Source organism: Humulus lupulus, chromosome 4 (assembly GCF_963169125.1).
Source record: "Humulus lupulus chromosome 4, drHumLupu1.1, whole genome shotgun sequence".
NCBI lineage: Eukaryota > Viridiplantae > Streptophyta > Magnoliopsida > Rosales > Cannabaceae > Humulus > Humulus lupulus.
Window position 1 is genome coordinate 153,374,698 of NC_084796.1, and position 6,280 is coordinate 153,380,977.

A 6,280-nucleotide genomic window follows, 5' to 3' on the forward strand; every position below is an offset into this window, starting at 1 on the left:
GCAAACCAACCACGAAGTCCATGGTGATATCTTCCCACTTCCATTCTGGAATCCCCAAAGGCTGCAGCAACCCCGCTGGCCTCTGATGCTCAGCCTTGACCTACTGACAAGTTAAGCACTTGGCCACATAATCCACCACATCCCTCTTCATGCCTGAACACCAATACAAAACTCTCAAATCCTGGTACATCTTTGTTGTAACCAGGTGCAAAGAATAGGGTGTGGTATGCGATTCATCTAAGATCTCCCGCCGGATATCAAAATCCATCGGAACGCAGATCCGACCCTTATACTTCAGTAATTCCATCTCTGAAATAGAAAAGTCCTTAGTCGCTCCGACTAAGACATTCTCTCTGTGACCTCTCAACTGAGAATCTCTCCTCTGCACCTTTTTGATCTTCTCAAGGAGTGTAGAATGAAGAGTGATGTTGGCCAACTGACCAACCACCAACTCTATACCTGCTCTGGTCATCTCCTCAGCTAGCTTATCAGATATCTGTCTCGAACTAAACAACTGTCATGGGCCTTTCCGACTCAATGCATCAGCCACCACATTAGCCTTCCCAGGATGGTATAGGATATCACAATTGTAATCCTTATCCAACTCCAGCCACCACCTCTGGCGCATATTCAGGTCCTTCTGGGTAAAGAAATACTTCAGGCTCTTATGATCAGTGTATATCTCGCACTTCTCACCATAGAGATAATGTCTCCAAATCTTAAGTGCAAACACCACCGCTGCCAACTCCAAATCATGCGTGGGATATCTCTTCTCATACTCCTTTAACTGTCTCGATGCATAGGCTATCACCTTACCAACTTGCATCAACACGCACCCCAAACCCTATCTGGATGCATCACAATAAACTAGAAACTTTTCATTATCCATCGGCAAACTTAGCATTGGCGCGGTGATAAGTCGCCGCTTCAACTCCTTGAAACTGTTCTCACATCTGTCCATCTAGACATACCTTGTCTTTTTCTTTGTCAGTTCTATCAATGGCGTAGCTATTCTGGAGAACCCCTCAACGAACCGCCGATAATACCCTGCTAAACCCAAATAACTTCTCACTTCAGGAACATTGCTCGATCTAGGCCAATCTCTGACTGCCTCAATCTTACTTGGGTCAACCAGAATCCCCTCCTTACTGACAATATTGCCCAGAAATGTAACTTGTGGTAGCCAAAACTCACACTTACTGAAATTAGCATATAACTTATGCTCCCTCAACCGATGTACAACCAACCGCAGATGTTGCTCGTGCTCTGTCTCTGACTGAGAATACACCAAGATGTCTTCGATGAACACAATCACAAACTTATCCAAATAATCCTTGAAAACCCTATTCACCATTTTCATAAAGGCTGATGGGGCATTGGTTAATCCAAAGGACATAACCAGGAATTCATAGTTTCCATACCTCGTTCGGAAAGCAGTCTTTGGTATGTCCTCCTCTTTAATCCTTAATTTATGGTAACCTGATCGGAGATCTGTCTTGGAAAACACTGTTCTTCCCTGTAACTGATCAAATAAATCATCGATCCTAGGCAATGGATACTTGTTCTTAATGGTTAACTTATTCAACTCCCTGTAATCAATACACATCCTAAGAGATCCATATTTCTTCTTTACAAACAACACTGGAGCACCCAATGGCGAGAAATTGGTCTGATGAACCCCAAATCAAGTAACTCTTGCAACTAAATCTTCAACTCCTTTAACTTCACTGGAGCCATTCTGTAAGGTGTCCTAGATACTGGCTCCGCTCCTGGTACCAACTCTATAACAAAGTCAATCTCCCGCTGTGGTGGCAACTCTGGAAAATCTACCGGAAACAAATCTGGAAACTCACACACCAATCTAGTCTCACTCGGTCCAACCGACACCACCCTAGAGGTATCTACAAAGCTCGCAAGAAATCCCATGCAACCTTCCTGCATAAGGTCTATAGCCTTCAATGCTTAAATCATTGGTACTCGCGGTCTACTAACTATCCCCACAAACACAAAGGGTACCTCCTCTTCCAGTTCAAAAGTCACCACTCTGCGCTTGCAGTCAATCGTTGCCCCATACTTCGATAAACCAATCCATCCCTAGAATCATATCAAAGTTATCCATCTCTAACTCAATCAAATCAATAGACAATTCCCTACCATCTATCTCTACTGACAATGCTCTAATCCATTTCCTAGAGACTACCAGTTCTCCTGTTGGCAACAAAGTCTGAAATCCCCGAGCATACACACCACTAGGTCTACAAAGCTGGTTTATCACTCTAGCATATACAAATGAATGGGTAGCCCCCGAATCAAACAATGCAGTGTACAAAGAACTAGCACTAGAGATCTAACCTGTCACAACTGAGGGACTAGCCTCCGCCTCAGTCTGAGTCAAAGCAAATACCCTGACAGTAGCAGGTCTGTCACTCTGCTTCAACTCCTATTTCTTGACTTGAGGGCAATCCCACAGACAAAGCAGGCTCTGATCCTGCACTCACCCTGATGTCGATGTCTGCACCACGGACACACTGGGAAACTCCTCCAGTAGTCACTTCCACCCTGACGACCAGTAGAAATACCCCGTGCCCTCCTATCTGAACTAGGAGGAGCAAAGGAATCTGGGGCCTTCCTCTTCTACTCACTAGAGCTACCACCCTGACTGGATCCAATAAAAGGAGGCACTATCCTCCTGGCATTGCGCCTAACAACGCTCTCCCTCCATATCTGATCTTCGACCCTCTCAGCTGTAAGGGCCTTGTCCACTACCTAAGCATAAGTAGTGGTCTCTAGATCCAAAGTAATATTCACATCACGGGCGATCATAACGTTCAATCCTCGCACAAACCTGTCTCTCCTTGCCGCATCTGTCAGCACTAAATTTGGCGCAAACTTCACTAATCGATCAAATTTCAAAGCATACTCTGTCACTGTCAATCGGTTCTGAGTCAGGTTGATGAACTCTGTTGAGTCTAGTTTTTTTCATGTTTAGGTGATGTTTTTAGTAGTCTTTTATTTTGTTTTTCTTTCATTTAGTGCGGTTTTATGCTTTGTTTGTCTGTCTTTGTGAATATCAGGAAGAATTGAGCACTTCGGAGAAAATGTCAAAGAAAGGGAAGAAATAACCAAGTTTTTCATCATATTTCGAGAAAGAATGGTTCTCAACATAATTTGGAAGTGTTGGTGAATTTTTGGGTTGAAAACTTGAAAAATTGAGAAATCCCTTAAGAGCCACGGCATGAGCAAAGTAGAGCCGCGGCTAGGTGGGAAACAGAACCAATGTTTTGAAGGAAATCCTCGGGCCGCGGCATGGCTAGAGAGGGTCGCGACATAGATGGGCATCAACCCAGAATTCGGCAACACGGGCCGCGGCATGGCTGATCAGGGCCGCGGCATGAAGAGACCAAATTGCCCAGAATTTTTGACACGGGCCGCGGCATAGTGTATGTAGAGCCACGGCCTGCCTCTCTTAAAATGTGATTCCTAGGTTTTAATATGGAAAAAAAGAGGAGAGAAGAGGGACGTACGGATTGTGGATGAATGCTGGTTTTGAAGGCTGAAGACCTAGAGTATTTTTACATGTTTTTCTTCTTCTTCCTGATGTTATCTTTAATTTTTGTTGTGATTAGCATTATGATTATGAACTAATTTTCTGTTTAGGATGTTTAATTGAATCACTTGAATCCCTGTTATGAACTAATGCAATTTCAATTTTCTTCTTCTTCAATTCCATATAACCTGTTTTTATAGATTGATTATTGATTGGCCATCTATAGTCAAATACATATGTTTTTAAGTCAAAATCTGAGAAGTGAGATTTAAATCTGTTGTGGTTATATTGGACATAATTCTAATTTAGAACGAAAGTATCTGAATTAATTGTGTAACTGTTTATTAAGTTGTCGAGATTAATGCTACCTGTGTGGTTCAATTTACCATAGAAATATAGGAAATTGTCACCTAGGTTGAGTTTATAATTCATAGTATGATTATAGGTTGCTGTGTCAACTTGTTAATTGAATTAGGTAAAAATAAGAAGAATTCACACTTTGCATTATGGAATAATAGGGAGGATAGTTGATGAGATTAAATATCCTAATTGTTTCTTCAGTGATTAAATTAAAATTTTTACTATTAGTTGTTATTCCATTTAATTTTCAATTATTGTTTCTGCACTTTATAGTTTCTTTTGCTGTGTTTACAAAAATCAAGAATTTCAATTCATCAAATAGAACAAGAAATTAATTGACGGGTAATTGATAAATTAGTCCTTGAGGACGATACTTGGTTTTACCATTTTATTACGAATTGCGACTGTGTGCACTTGCATAGCAAAAATATCACAACAAGTTTTTGGCGCCATTGCCGGGGATTGAAAATAATTATCAATATCAGTCTAATTAATTTTTAATCTAATTTGATTTTAATTTCTCTTGTTTCTAATCTGTTTAGTTGCTTAATTTGTCTATCTCAGGTGAATTTTGGTATATGCGTGGCAGAAGAGGAAAAGACACACTTGTTCCTCTGAATCCTGAGATTGAAAAGTCTTGCAAGAAAATCAGAAAGAACAAGAGGGAGGTCCAAAAATCTGTGAAGATGGCACAGAATGAAGGGGATGGCAGGAATGTTCTAATTCCTGGTGTTGAACAAGGGGGTCAGGCTTAGAACAATGCTGAGAGGAGCCTGAGAGATTATGTACTGCCCACTCTGACGGGAGTACAAAATAGTATACGCCCGCCAGCTGTTCTACAAATGGTGCAATCCTCTGTGCAATTTAATGGGTTGCCTTTTGAAGATCCTCACACCCATTTTTCTAATTTTCTGGAGTTGTGTGGAACCTTCAGATATAATGGGGTGAGTGACGATGCAATTAAGCTGAGGCTTTTCCCATTTTCTCTAAGGGACAGAGCCAAAAGTTGGCTAAACTCGCTGCAACCAAATTCTATTGTCACCTGGCAAGATCTAGCTCAGAAATTTTTGTCTAAATTCTTTCCCCTGTCCAAAGCTGCTAAATTGAGGGGAGAGATCAAAAATTTTTGCCAGAATGATGGAGAGTCTTTGTATGAAGCTTGGGAACGGTTTAAGGAACTCCTGAGAAGATGTCCTCATCATGGCATTGAACAGTGGATGCTAGTACAGAATTTCTACAATGGTTTATGTCCTACAACCAGAACCATTATTGATGCTGCAGCTGGTGGTACGTTTATGAGTAAGAGTGCAACTGGTGCTTATGAGCTGCTGGAGGACATGGCCACAAATAATCATCAGTGGTCTGAGGAAAGATCATCAGGAGTCAGAAAGGTAGCTGGGGTGCATGAGCTGGATGCAATCACTGCTCAAACAGCGCAAGTAGCCTCTCTGACAAAGCAGTTACAACAGAGCAGTGTATCTGCTAATGCGGTTCAGATGGCAGTGAGGTGTGAAATGTGTGGTGGTGCTCATTCTGTCAATCAGTGTCCTATCAGTATGAATAATAACACTCCTATGGATCATGCTCAAATTCAAGCGATGGGAAACTTTCAAAGGCCACTCAATAATCCATTCTCCAATACTTACAATCCTGGGTGGCAAAATCATCCCAATTTTTCTTGGAAGAATAATCAAGGCCAACAACCTCAGTTTCAGGGTCAATTTCAGAATAACATGCCTCAGCCACCCATGTATCAAGCTTCATCATAACAACAGCCTAGGTCGCAACAATCAATGAATCAAGCTCAACCTGAAAGGCCTAATGAACTGCAAGCAGCCTTGTTGACCCTCACTAATACTCAGACTCAATTTATGACTGAGACCAGATCCTTTATTCGAAACCTTGAGACACAAGTTGGGCAGTTGGCCAGTATGCTCAATAACAGACTGCAGGGAAATTTGCCCAGTAATACTGAAGTCAACCCCAAGGAGCAAGTTCAAGCAATTACTCTAGAGGTGTTTAAAAAGCTGCACATAAACATTCCTTTTGCTGAGGCCTTGGAGCAGATGCCCAGCTATGTTAAATTCATGAAGGAGATTCTGTCAAAGAAAAGGAGGATGGAGGACTATGAGACTGTAGCACTCACTGAAGAGTGCAATGCGATATTACAGAGAAAGCTACCCCAAAAGCTGAGAGATCCGGGGAGCTTCACCATACCGTGCACCATTGGAAAATTTAAATGCAAACATGCTTTATGTGATCTGGGGGCGAGTATCAACCTGATGCCCTTATCTGTGTTTAGAAGACTTGGTTTGGGGGAGGCAAAACCAACAACTGTCACTTTACAGCTCGCAGACCAATCGTTGACACATC

General features: G+C 41.9%; 1 non-coding gene across 1 annotated transcript; it reads right to left on the minus strand.

Annotated features, from left to right (window-relative positions):
- Positions 1 to 5,007: 5,007 nt before the first annotated feature.
- LOC133833419 (small nucleolar RNA R71) lies at positions 5,008 to 5,114 on the minus strand. The gene has a single exon (XR_009892800.1). It is a non-coding gene; the product is annotated as a small nucleolar RNA R71 (small nucleolar RNA).
- Between the last annotated feature and the right edge of the window lie 1,166 nt (positions 5,115 to 6,280).